Source organism: Pleurodeles waltl, chromosome 7 (genome assembly GCF_031143425.1).
Source record: "Pleurodeles waltl isolate 20211129_DDA chromosome 7, aPleWal1.hap1.20221129, whole genome shotgun sequence".
Classification (NCBI taxonomy): domain Eukaryota; kingdom Metazoa; phylum Chordata; class Amphibia; order Caudata; family Salamandridae; genus Pleurodeles; species Pleurodeles waltl.
This window is the reverse complement of record NC_090446.1, coordinates 562530830-562544944: the sequence shown is the minus strand read 5'-3', so window position 1 is coordinate 562544944 and position 14115 is coordinate 562530830. Positions and strand designations below refer to the sequence as shown.

Here is a 14115-nt window from a genome sequence, read left to right as displayed (position 1 = left end):
ACTTTCTTGTGGCCCTTCCCCACCTTGGAAGGTGTTGCAGCTGACTCCACACTCCCACCTGGACCCCTGGAAGCGGCTTTGGTGGCTGGAGTCTTCCCCATCTCTCGCTCTGTGCCACACTGGCTGCCCTGGTGGCAGGTGCACTCCAGATTCCGGTGACTACAGGCACCACTGGTCATAGAGATGTTGTGGCTGAGGTGCTAGGTTGGGACCTGGAGAGTCGGGCCCTAGGAGACGGACCGGGTGGGGGAGGTGTGGGAAAGAGGTCACGGCTGGACAGGAAAAGTTTTTGGGAAAGACTGGGACGGGTAGCTGGAGAGGGTTTGGGAGTGGCGGAAGAGGTTGTGGTTGTAGGAGGTGTACGTTTGGTGACTTTGGGTGAAGGTGCATGCGCTGGAGGCTGTCGTGAGGTGGATGGCTGTTGGGTGGGTGTGTGCCTGCGTTTGTGTATTTTGGGAGGGGGCGTCACAGACACACTGGGAGAGGACACTGGGGACGTGTGAATGGCAGTGGGGATGGTGACTACACGTGAGCGGGGTGTGGTGGTGTGTGTGCTGGTGATGGCAGTAGTGGCTGTAGATGCGTGAGTGCCTATGGGATGTGTGGTGCTTATGTTTGCCTGAGCTTCCCTTGTGTGTTGAGGTGTGTGCATGCTGGTCTGAAGGTGTGCTTGGGATAGGCTGAGGTAGAGGGGATTGGGTCTGGGTGGAGGAAGTTGGAGGGGGGAGGCTAGACACGGACAATAGCTGCCATCAGTGCTGAGGCCAGAGTCTGAAGGGCCGCCTGGCCAGAATGAATGCCCTCCAGGAATGCATTTGTTTGTTGCAACTGCCTTTCTACACCCTGGATGGCATTCAAAATGGTAGACTGCCCAACAGTGAGGGACCTGAGGAGGTCAATAGCCTCCTCACTGAGGGCAGCAGGGGTGACTGGGGCAGGGCCTGAGGTGCCTGGGGCGAAGGTGACGTCCACCCTCCTGGGTGAGCGGGCACGGGGCAAAGGCTGAGGGGCTGCTGGGAGGGCGTGCTGGTGGGGGGGTGGCGGCTGTACCTGTAGATGCGGGGGGCACAGATGTTGCCGCCACCACAAGGGAGCTCCCATCAGAGGACGAGTCCGTGTCACTGGTGTCAGCTCCTGTCCCTGCCGTGGAGCTCCCCTCGCCCTCCGTCCCACTGGTGAACTCCAGGGCCATGTGGGATGCAGCTTTCTCCTGCTCCGGTGCCACTGCTCCTCCGCCTGATGATGCTAATGCACACAAGAACAGGAAGACCACAAAAAGGGGGGTGGGGGGAGACAGAAGAAAAAAAAGTTGAGTGCATGCATTACCGCAACCATTGGCGGACACGACAGACACAGAAGCCCCCTGCACTACGCCGCACACTTGGGCTCCATTGTTCAATCCCTAGGGCATGGCCTACAAGGCTATAGATGACATCTGCACACATGGATGACACAGAAGCATGACTAGGTGTACTTGGTGCTGCACACAGGTGGGGTCGGGTGCCACATGGCCTGCCTTACGGAGGGACCTTGCTTACTATACTCGCCCTGGCCTAGGGTAATCCACAGCCCACCTCCCCCATCCAGACACCTCCACTGCGTGCAAAATCAGCAGAATGAGAGTGTACTCATCCCCTTGTATCTGCTGTGATGCCCCTAAGCGCCCATCCAACTCCGGGTACGCCACCGCCATCAGGGAGGTCATGGTCCGACAGGCACTCCTCCCACGTTGGGAGGCCATCCCCAGATGGGCCTCCGCCGTCTTCTTGCTCCAGCGGCGAATGTCCTCCCATCTCTTACGGCAGTGGGTGCTCCGTCTGTGGTAGACCCCCAGGGTCCGGACGTCCTTGGCGATGGCACGCCAAATATCTTTTTTCTGGTGGGCGCTGACCTACATGAATTGTACAGGGGGAAAAGAAAAGTTATTACGAAATGCACTGTCACAGTCATTGGCCCCCATCCCTACCCTTGCCATGTGGCACATGCACTCATCGTTGTTTCATGCACTCTTCAATCTCCCCCCCCCATCTTTCATCCACTCCACTCCACACAGGTATAGCCCATACAGCATGCTCCCAGTGTACTTATCTGTTTATCTGGAGGACCGTAGAGTAGCGTGTATTGGGGGAGGACCCCGTCCACGAGTTTCTCCAACTCCTCCGATGTGAAGGCAGGGGCCCTTTCCCCAGACACTCAAGCCATTGTCTCTTCCAGACCGAGGTCACAGCAGCACTTGAAGTGTAGGTCCTCTCCTGTCGAAGATCAGGTATCGAGTGATTGAACAGATAGAAAATGGCAGTCACGTCCGCGGCGGTGCATACCGTCACCGCCGGCGTACATCGTCATTGGCTCTTGGGACCCCTAGGGTCCAATGTTAACCAATGCAGCATTCCACCGCGGTCTTCGACCGCCTACCGCGACGGTGTACAACGCCAGCGCAGTTACCTCACATCCCATTGTCCCACTTTACAGGTCAGGCAGCCGCCATTTCAGGGGCCCACATGGCTTAATTTTAACTGTGTCACACATACCTAGGCCTAGCCTCAACACACATACAGTCCACTTTTCGGATTATGAATCGTGTTCTGTGTAAGCTGCGGGTACGTACCTCTGAGTTGGTTGACTCTGTGCTCGCTGTTGTCCTTCATAGGCACCGTCCGCTGGGGCTTGTGAGGAGATGGCAGCATCCTCCGGTGTACAGACCGCTGGTGGACCTGTCGACAATGGAGGAAAGACATGTGATCATCACCTACAGGCTTGACCGTTCCACAATCCAGGAACTGTGTGCCCAGCTGGAGCCAGACCTGATGTCAGCTATCCGCCATCCCACAGGAATCCCCCCTCAAGTGCAGGTGCTGTCAGTACTCCATTTCCTTGCAAGTGGGTCATTTCAAACAACAGTGGCCATAGCATCAGGGATGTCCCAGCCTATGTTTTCCAACGTGTTGTCCAGAGTGTTGTCTGCCCTGCTGAAACACATGCGGAGCTACATCATTTTCCTTCAGGTGGAGGATTTGGCTACAGTGAAAGGAGATTTCTATGCCCTGGGACATATCCCCAACATCATAGGTGCCATTGATGGGACCCATGTGGCCTTGGTACCCCCCCCGCAGGAGTGAACAGGTGTACAGAAACCGTAAGAGTTATCATTCTATAAATGTGCAGATGGTGTGTTTGGCCGCGTTAAAGCCAAGTTCCCAGGCTCAGTGCATGACGCCTACATCCTGCGGAATAGCAGCATCCCTTATGTGATGGGTCAACTCCAGAGGCACCGTATGTAGCTATTAGGTGAGCACCTGGAAGCAAGTCAGTGGGATTGTTTGTGTGGGTCTGGGGATATCCCTACAGGTTAGTGTGTGTCTAACAGTTGTCCCTCGCCATTTGCAGGTGACTCTGGTTACCCCAACCTGTCATGGCTACTGACCCCAGTGAGGAATCCCAGGGCAAGGGCAGAAGAACGCTACAATGAGGCCCATGGGTGAACTCGGCGGATTATAGAGCGGACCTTCGGCCTCCTGAAGGCCAGGTTCCGGTGCCTCCATAAGACAGGTGGATCCCTATTCTACTCACCAAAGAAGGTGTGCCAGATCATCGTGGCCTGCTATATGTTTCACAACTTAGCTTTGCGACGACAGGTGCCTCTTCTGCAGGAGGATGGTCCAGATGGCGGTGTTGTTGCAGCTGTGGAGCCTGTGGACAGTGAAGACGAGGAAGCAGAAGAAGAGGATATGGACAACAGGAACTCGGTGATCCTGCAATATTTCCAGTGAGACACAGGTAAGAATACAGACCTGCCTACTACATGTACTTTAACACTACTACCTCTCTACTGTCTGTCGTTTTCACCCAGTGTATGGTCACTGAGTTGTCACTTTCCCTTACGATTTCAGACGTGGGTCCCACTGTGTGACATCTGCTTTGTTTCCTCATGGGCTAGAGCTGTGTGACATAGGTATGTTGACATTACAATTGATAGAGCATTTTGGCACTGTAATTGCTAATACACTATTTCGAAATCACAAACTGACTCCAAATTGTTTTGTGCTTCAAGGGTGTTTATTTAAGTGCTCAATATTGGAGGGGGTTGTAAAATGGTGAGGGGTGATGGTGGAGGAATGTCCATGGCAGAGTCCAGTCTATTAATCTCACAGGTGCATTGCCCAAATGGGCGTAGGAAGTGGAGCTGGGGCAGTTTGTGGATGGACAGGGTGACAAAGTGGGACAGAAAGATGACATTCAGGGTGGTCTCATTTCTTGGTGGGGGTCTTGGCATCGTTCTCTGTCTTTGTCCTGGATCTCAGGGACTGTTTGCGGGGTGGTTCTCCCTCTGCAGGGGGTGGGGTGCTGGTGTGGTGGTCCTGTGGCGGTGCCTCCTGTCCACTAGCGCCGGCGGAGGTGGTGGGCAGTTCATCGTCCATGCTAGTGTCAGGGGCCCCTTGTTGTGCCACAGTGTCCCTCCTGGTGTTGAGGACTTCCTTCTGCACCCCTACGATGGTGCCCAGGGTGGAATTGATGGTTCTGAGTTCCTCCCTGAAGCCCAAATACTGTTCCTCCTGCAGGCGCTGGGTCTCCTGAAACTTGGCCAGTACCGTTGCCATCGTCTCCTGGGAGTGGTGGTAGGCTCCCATGATGGAGAAGAGGGCCTCGTGGAGAGTGGGTTCCCTTGGCCTGTCCTCCCCCTGTCGCACAGCAGCCCTCCCAGTTCCCCTGTGTTCCTGGGCCTCCGTCCCCTGGACCGTGTGCCCACTACCACTGCCCCCAGGTCCCTTGGGGTGGTGGGTTAGCCTGGGTTCCCTGTAGTGGTGGACACACTGCTGCTTGACGTGTCCTGGGGACAGAGGTATGGGACCGCTGGGGGGGTGCTGTGCTGGTGTTTCCTGAGGGGGGAAGGTTTGTAGTGGCCTGTGACTATGTGAGAGGAACCGACTGTCCTGAGGTCCCCGATGGGCCGGGCTGGTCATCTAGATCCAGTTGGACAGAGCTGCTGTCATCACTGTGGGCTTCTTCTGTTGGTGGTGTGGACATGTGTGGACCCTCCTGTCCGGTGACGTTGGGTGGGGGTCCTGCAGGGGTATAAAAGGATGTTTATTACATCTGTGTGTGCCATGGTGGGCAACAGGTGGGTGACCGTGTACCCCCAGTGCTTGCATTCCTGTGTGGGACCTTGTGTGATGGTGGTTTAGGGGGGTGTATGGGTATGTGCAGTGGCCATGCTTTGGTGATGGGTGTCCATGCTTTGTTGTAGCATGCAGGGCTTGGTGTTGGGATGGGTGGGTTGTGATGTTGGGACATTTGTGAGGAGTAGGAGTGATGGGGGTGAGGGTGGGGGTATGTGATGGCAGGCAGGTAGGGTAGGGTAACTCTGTCCAAGTGACTCCCACAGTCCAGTGACTCATCAGCCCAAGTTTGGTGGAGGTAAGTCCTTGCCTCCCCACGCTAGACTGCATTGCTGGGTACCCCGTGATTTGCAGCTGCTCCGGCTCCTGTGCACTCTTCCAGGATTTCCTTTGTGCACAGCCAAGCCTGGGTCCCCGACATTGTAACCTGCAGTGCACGACCTCCTGAGTTGTCCTCCGGCGTCGTGGGACCTTCTTTTGTGACTTCGGGTGTGCTCCGGTTCACTCCTCTTCGTAGTGCCTGTTCCGGCACTTCTGCGGGTGCTGTTTGCTTCTGAGTGGGCTCTTTGTCTTGCTGGATGCCCCCTCTGTCTCCTCACGCAATTGGCGACATCCTGGTCCCTCCTGGGCCATAGCAGCATCCAAAAACCCTAACTGCGACCCTTGCAGCTAGCAAGGCTTGTTTGCGGTCTTTCTGCACGGAAACACCTCTGCAAGCTTCTTCACGACGTGGGACATCCATCCTCCAAAGGGGAAGTTCCTAGTCCTCTTCGTTCTTGCAGAATCCACAGCTTCTACCATCCGGTGGCAGCTTCTTTGCACCCACAGCTGGCATTTCCTGGGCATCTGCCCACTCCCGACTTGAGTGTGACTCTTGGACTCGGTCCCCTTGTTCCACAGGTTCTCTCGTCAGGAAATCCATCGTTGTTGCATTGCTGGTGTTGGTCTTCCTTGCAGAATTCCCCTATCACTACTTCTGTGCTCTCTGGAGAACTTAGGTGCACTTTGCACCCACTTTTCAGGGTCTTGGGGTAAGCTAATTTTCTAACCCTCACTGTTTTCTTACAGTCCCAGCGACCCTCTACAAGGTCACATAGGTTTGGGGTCCATTCGTGGTTCGCATTCCACTTCTAGAGTATACGGTTGGTGTTGCCCCTGTACCTATGTGCTCTCATTGCAATCTATTGAGACTGTACATAGCTTGCATTGCTTTCTATTGCTATTACTATATTTTTTTTTTGGGATTGTGTACATATATCTTGTGTATACTTGCTATCCTCATACTGAGGGTACTCACTGAGATACTTTTGGCATATTGTTATAAAAATAAAGTACCTTTATTTTTAGTATATCTGTGTATTGTGTTTTCTTATGATATTGTGCATATGACACCAGTGGTATAGTGGGAGCTTTACACGCCTCCTAGTTCAGCCTAAGCTACTCTGCTAAGCTACCTTTTCTATCAGCCTAAGCTGCTAGACACCCCTCTACACTAAAAAGGGATACCTGGACCTGGTGCAAGGTGTAAGTACCCCTTGGTACCCACTACAAACCAGGCCAGCCTCCTACAGCCGCCAAAGTTGTAATGACCCCCAAAGTTTTCAGCCAAGTAGCTGATCTAGAAAGTGTAGTGAATGTATTTACAGCGGATATGTATGCCCACCAGAACTGCATGCGTGCATACATTCGAAAATATGAATGTACAATGAGCTCCCAGCAGTAAACATAACTGCCAGCCTTCAGTTAAGTTTGCACTCTTTGAAAAATCAAATTAAGTTTTAAAGCCGTTCTTGAGTGCTGGCTATGGGCTCACACTCAGTGAGATCAGAGAAATAATGGTCAACAGTGATGAAACTATATTGATCCATTTTAATGAAATTAAGATTTTTCTGGTGAGAATGTACGACGGAATTCGTTTTTGTCATTCTAACAGAAAGAATGAGTCACTTATGGTGTTCTCCCCTAATATCACTCCTGAAGTTCTTGCTGCCAAAATAAGATCACAAGATGCAGTAAAATCAGCAGGAACCATTTTAAAAAACGTCCTGAAAGATTACGATTTTCAAATTAATGACAAATTTTGTGATGGCCCAAAGCTCTGCAAGTCATGGGAGTCAACAAGAATGTCTGATGTTGTCTTAACAATTTTTAGATCATTGTTTAATATCAGCACAGCAAAACTGTTGCAAACTAAATTTCTTGAGTTCAAAACAGAAGTCAACAACATTGAGTATGGCTTTGAAGGTGTAAGCAAAGAAGTGGAAGACAATCCCATGAACAGACAGGCTTATGCTGTGCAAATGTATGGTCTTTTCCAAATCATGTTATATAAATTACATCACGTCAAAAAGATAACTCCGCTACACATGTTGACTGCCCAGGCAATCTATGACAAGTGCAAAAGTAGAGAGCTAATCTCTTCAATGAATATGATTGGTGTGTCAACACTTATAATGACATAATACCGAACAGGAACTTGTTAGCAGTTCATGCTGTAAAATCTTGTGAATCTGACAGCACACCACTTCCAAGTCACTTTACCAGGAAATAATTTACCATTGCTACTCTTGATAATTTTGAAGACAACTCTTCTTTGTTTAGAACATCCAGCACACATGATGCTGCCATAGTGCTTTTTTAAGACTGTACTAGTGAAGTAGCTGCTGGAAAATAAGCTGTTTCAGCTGTAGTCATAAATGAAGCTGCAATCTTATAACCCAACTGCCTTGCCAATGTGTGCACAATCACCACAAGCCAGCAACACGTCCCAGTCTACCAGAATGTTCCAAAGTGGCTGAGGACATGGATCTTCTTCCTCATGCTTCAGTCTGCAAAGCTGATTTAACTGAATTTATCATATTGCTTATTCGGTGCGGACTGAAAGATGAAGAAAAGCCAGTTCCTCCATAGGCTGCAATTCATGCTCTGATCTCCCAGAATACCATCCCACTGAAGAAGGTTTGTTTTTTACCAATAATACCATCTCCAGTCACAAACTACGCAACAGTATATACAGATCTTAAAAAATCTAAAATGTGCATGCTCAGCTTGAAGACCAGCCTGTCCTGCCAATGTTCTGCAACTGAGGTATTTTCTGTATTGCTTCTGACATTTTTATGAGCAATCCAGTAGAATCTGATGATCTTTATCCAATGATGGGCATTTTCCACATGACAAAAGTTGGGTTGCAGTGTGCAGGACATTATCTCTTTGGGTGTGGCATAGACAAAGCATGTATTGAGGCTCAAATCTTTGAAAGCAAAACTGTCCAGTCAGTATTGAGTGGAACTCATTAGGGGCCAGATGTAGCAAAGAGTTTTACCCGTTCTGTGTCTATGGGAAAATTTGTTGGTACATATGGCCCTAGGATTGTTTGTTACAAGGTATGCTCGTCATACATGAGGCGATAGAAACATTGTGTTGGAATGGTTTCTGGAACAAGAATGACACATTAGGTGTGGCATATCTTACCTCAGAAGTGAACAAGGCACAGGGTGCACTTCATTCAAAAGACATAATGGAAAGCCAGGCAATGTTCAATACACTTAGTTCAAAATTAGAAAACCTGAAAACTACGAGTGTGTCAAAGAAGGTGAAGAAAAATCAGAACTTTGCAGGTACTGGGGAAATCTTTTACACATGATAGCTCTAGCCCAAAACTTGGTGCATGCTGATCGGGAAGGTGATTGGGAGCTGCATGTGAAGACTGTGGAGCCACTGATTACTGTGTTTCGCGAATTTGACTGCATAAATTATCCGAGATATGGGTCCTGGTATTTGGAAAAGGTAACAAAGATAGAGGTAGAAAATACATACCTCTACAGAAAATTAATCCAAAGACATCTTGTGGTGAAAGACAGAGGGAAGGTTCAATGCTGTGGCTCCAGATATGAAACTGGAACAGACGATCCAGAGATCACAGAAAAGCTCCAAGGGACTTGTTGGTCAAACAAGTCAAAGTTAATATGTTGCTCAATGGCAGCTAGATTACCATGAAGTCCAATTCTATTTGCAATGTTTTCAGAGAGATGACAAATTCAAAATGAATGGACCATTGTGAAACTGTTCCTAACCACACACTTTTGGGAAAGAGAGGGGACCGTGTTGATAAACATGTTGACAGTCTTCTTCATTTCATACAACAGCAAGGAAACCCCTTTGAAATGACAACTGTGCAACTAGACAACTTTGTGACCAAACAATATATGGATAACGATATAAAGACACGTCTACTAGATGTCCTAGAACATGGATCAAAACTATATGGAGAACTGAAGCAGGAGAGATTTGTATTGAAAATAAAAAGCTGTTTGACATAATCACTAAAGCTAAACTTCCACACTTTAATTGCCATAGTGAGAGTTTCATCCAACCAGCCACTACAAAACAGGTTACAAAAAAACAACTTTCACGAGCACACAGTGAGATGGATGTAGCAAAAGAAGGGAGTGACTATGTCAAAGACATTCTGTTGCATGATCTTCTTCCAACAAACGCATTATTTGAACTGCTTTGATAGAATTAGAGATGCTGCATCCAAACCAGTGAAGCACAAACTCATACAAAAGCTCGAAAACAAACTTTCAACTGAAGAATTTTAATTCGAAAATGTGTCCTCATTGATAACTGCTGTTGTTGTGGACCGTATGTCACAACTGCGAATGGTCAAGATTTCATCCATGCAAAACTTTGGAGAGGTCATTCATATCAAAGTCAGTGTGCACCATGCAAGAACTGCAAATTATCTTTGATAGTTACCTTGAACTATCTGTCAGATAATGCGAGCGAATCAGATGAATGTCTGCAAGTGAAACAATTGACCTTGCCTGCATCAAAAATTCGACTCCTATACTTGTGCAACTTGATAAATTCTGGTCACCAACATCACACAAGATGAACTTGGAGATGTTAACTCACCAAAACATTGTTGGTGCTTCAGTGAACACTGAATTTCCAATTACTGCAAGTGGAATGATTGTCAACGAGGAGCTGGTGCCTGCAGGGACATATTCAAAAGGCACGGGCCATATTGTTCAAAAACTTAACAGTAAATTGGAGGAAGCTGACCTTCGTGTTGTGCTACACGTCGAGTGGGCTGTTCGAAATGGTTCCAGTTGAGACTTTGTACTGTCAAATGACACAAATGTTATTATTGTGCTACTTACATTTGTTGCAATGTTCGTAAGTCAAGGATTGTCAGAGTAATGGATACGCTATGTAATAGATGAGAAAAGACACTTAATCATGCTTCATATTCTGTACAAGAAACTTGGCCCAGAAATGCCCAGTGTACTTATCAAGGCACAAATTCTTACCGGTGATGACACTATGAGCAAAACTGGAACAAAGCTTGGTGCTTTATGTGCTGAACCTGTGAAGTTTCTAAAAAGATTTGCTGTGACAGAAGAAGAATGTGACTTCAAAGACAGAGAAAAATACAATGCGCATGTGTAGAAAATGAGCTCTGACTGTCACACATTTGGCGATCTTCAGTACAGTGTGTTCAAGAGATCAGTCCCACTAAGTAACCATCCACCGACGTCCTATTCTGACACATTAAAAGAGCATTCTATTTGACCAGAAGATATGTAAATGTTTTGTATCATGCAAATGTAAAGAAAGATCCATGTGAATTTTGGTTGGTAAGATAATGATGGGCTGCTAAAACCATTGAAATTTCTAAAGCCTCTACCCACAGAACATACAAATACAGGTACTTGCAAAACCTGGGCTGCCAAAAGATGTCCCCGTCTGATATGCCCTTCTGAAATGTTCAACATTCTGTAAATGTACCACGGGATATGGCAGAAACAGATCAATAAAGTGAACTATGAAAATGTGTCTAAAACAGGAGTGCTAAACATTTTTTTTTCACATTCAGGTCATAAACATTGTTTGGTATATACATGAAAGGATTAAAAACCAGTATTATTTATTTCATTTCTATACAGGTTTATTTCTCTATTTTAGCCACCAGAGTTATTTTCTGTCTCTATAAGACTACTTGAGCCCCAAACCTAAGCTTTGCAGTACTGCAACGCATTCACCATTTTTTAAAATGTTGTCCAGAACATTTTGGCCCGGATCAGCAATGACTAACCAAGCTAAATTACTTCTCTAATGATGCAAAAACAAAAAATGAAAATCTCTGAACAACAATTTTTTTATAGAGGTAAATTAGGGGCCTGGAATTAATAGGAGTATTTTGTCTTCAGGCAGTTCTTCAAAAGGATCAATGAACTCCTCGAAAACCATCTGTTATAAAAAGATAAGACTACCCTATGCAAACACAAATTTTCACAAAAGTATCAGTTTACTTTTTGTGAACTGGGCCTAGGGGTTTGAACCCAACACTGGGTCATATTTTTTAGTAGAAAGGGAAAGGGGAAGGAAAAAGAATCATGGTTTGAAATGGTCCATTGACACCTGACTCACCAATAATCACGAGGAATAGAGGGAAAGGATATTTCCAACAGAAAAAGAATGGAGTTTAGTGGGGAATATTTAGTATCGTCCAATGTTCTTCATGTGATTGGGGCTCTCAGTGAAAAGGGACAGAATGTTTGGAGATCTCAATTTTCAGATGCAGGTCAAAACGTTATTTATTTTGTAAACCAGTTCCTCACCATCTGAAGAAAATGTCTTGGGCACGCTGACTGGGGATCTCTCTGCCAGACTTATGTTCACCTGCTGGGGTCTTGGCGTCCCACAACCCACCGGACCTGCTAAGGGGGTGGAGCCTAGGCGTGAGCGCTACATAGCGTGTCGCGCCCCCCGCAACGCGGGGATCTCTCGGCCAGACATGTGTTCGCTTGCTGGGGACTCGGCGTTCCACAACCCACCGGACCTGCTAAGGGGGCGGAGCCTAGGCACGAGCGATACATAGCGCACCGCGCCCCCTGCAGCACGGGGATCTCTCTGCCAGACTTGTGTTCGCCTGTTGGGGACTTGGAGTCCCACAACCCACTGGACCTGCTAAGGGGGCGGAGCCTAGGCGCAAGCGCTACATAGTGCGCCACGCCCCTCCGCAACGCGGGCCGTGCCCCGGCCCGTCTGTGCCTGGAAGAGTCCGGGATGTGCTACATCTCTTGGCCCCAAGGTAGTCGCTTTCTTGTCTGATTCTTCAACTGTTCTTGTACATACTTATCGGCTCTTTTGTGAACTTCTATAAGATGGGAAAGCGCAAAGCGCATGGCAGTCCTGCGGTGGCAGCCACATCATCCAAAATTCCCAAGTCCCAAAAAATCCCAAAAAGACTAACAAATTGCGCTACTGATGAAACTGACACTTTAATCGAGAAGGTGGAATTGTTGCTAAATGGGAAAGAGCGGCAAGCTTCCAAAGAACAATCCAGAGTCCCCTCTTCATCTTTTTTTTAAACCTAGAGCACCAAAAAGGCCCACTGCAGTGGGCTCCATGGACTCTGCCCCAAATCTGGTATTTAAAACAGAGCCGGGTGGTGTAGTCAATCAAGTGGCTCCAAGTAAAGACCTTACCCAAAATGCAGTTATGGGTGTTGCTGATGGAAGCAATACAGTCCACGACATAACCTGTTCAAATCGTTTCTCTGTCTTAGGAGACCTCAATCCAAATATAGACAAATGTTCCCCCAATTCCAACTTACGAATGTTCGCTAGCCAGCCTATGGGTGAAAATTTCCTGGCAGAAGTGGTTAATCTAATTGTAGATCTAAAGCAAGAGATAAAGGTCCCTAAACAGATGCTGATTGAGGCTCCTACTTTACTTCGCCGGGAGGCCTCAAAGAGGGTTATGGTGTCTGTGGACGGGGGAAGTTTTAAATCCCCCCTACCAAGAGCCAAAGATGAAAGTAAGGAGTCCGACTTGGGTGCTGGAAAACTATCGCCTAGCAAAGGCCAATGTTTGGGTTCTATGGAAATCTCTAGAGCACCTAACTGTAGTAAACGCTTTCTCCAGTTTAGCTCTCATACTGGATATCTAAGGAATATTCCCACCAGTCAATGCACAGGGGAAATCCATAACCATAAATGTAGATATTCTATATATATATGTGTAATGTTCCGAAATTAGCATCAAACTCGTATGAAGACAGCCTCTTACTAACGAATAAGGCAATTCATTGGATTAGACACGCCAGGAATTGTGCTTCTATTATTCATTCAGATGTTATCCTTGCAAAGCGTCATATAGGCAAGACAGGCCATGTTGAGCTAGTATTAGCAACTCCTGACTTGGTTTATGGCCTTTTATCCATAGAGACACGAAACCCACTACGGAACAGATCGAATATCATTCTTTAACAAAATTGTCCTTCTGGGGATATCTCTTCTAAGGAACCTGTGGCCACCACGGGAAATGGGGTGGCCAACATGGGATTTTCTGAGCCATCTACTCTTACCCCATTGGCCCCTTCTTCGGACATTCCTCGGAGTGAGTGTGGGACCTTGGCTAAGCGGTTCAAAACTCCATGTAAAAGACTAGGTTCAAATCTATTAGAAACTGATTGACTCAAAGAAGAACTAGCTCAGTGGAATACTGTTTTATTGTATGAGGGTGGGAATTCATTCAAGAACAAAGAGGGCAGTCTCATGCCTGAGGGGTGGCACACTGGAAAAGAATCAAAGTATACAAGATGGTGTACTATCCTCGTCTTTGGTGTCTTGTTGGGTGGGTCTCAAATGTTCTTAGACCTAGGCCTGTCCATTCTACTATACTTTCCTGGAATATAGCCGGTTTACGAAACAAGATTGATGATCCAGATTGGTTCTCCCTTATTGATTCTTGTAGCATTTGCCTTTTCCAGGAAACATGGGCTACTACAAATATATAAACAGGCAAGGGTTTACATCATTTTGCAAAGAGGCCATCCCATCATCTGCGGAGAGGGCAGGAGAGGGTTTTAGCACATGGATAAAGATAGCCAAGGTAAGAGAAGTAAAGGAAATCACTGTTAATTCTCCTAGCATTCTGTCTGTTTCAATCAAACCAAAACTGGGTCCCTTACTCTTGTGCGTAAATC

At 47.5% G+C, this 14115-nt stretch overlaps 1 protein-coding gene across 4 annotated transcripts in view; it reads right to left on the bottom strand.

Moving 5' to 3' along the window:
• Window positions 1-14115, bottom strand: part of LOC138304348 (zinc finger protein 84-like) — a 156508-nt gene that overhangs the window by 111424 nt on the left and 30969 nt on the right. The gene's annotated exons all lie outside the window — the stretch shown is intronic.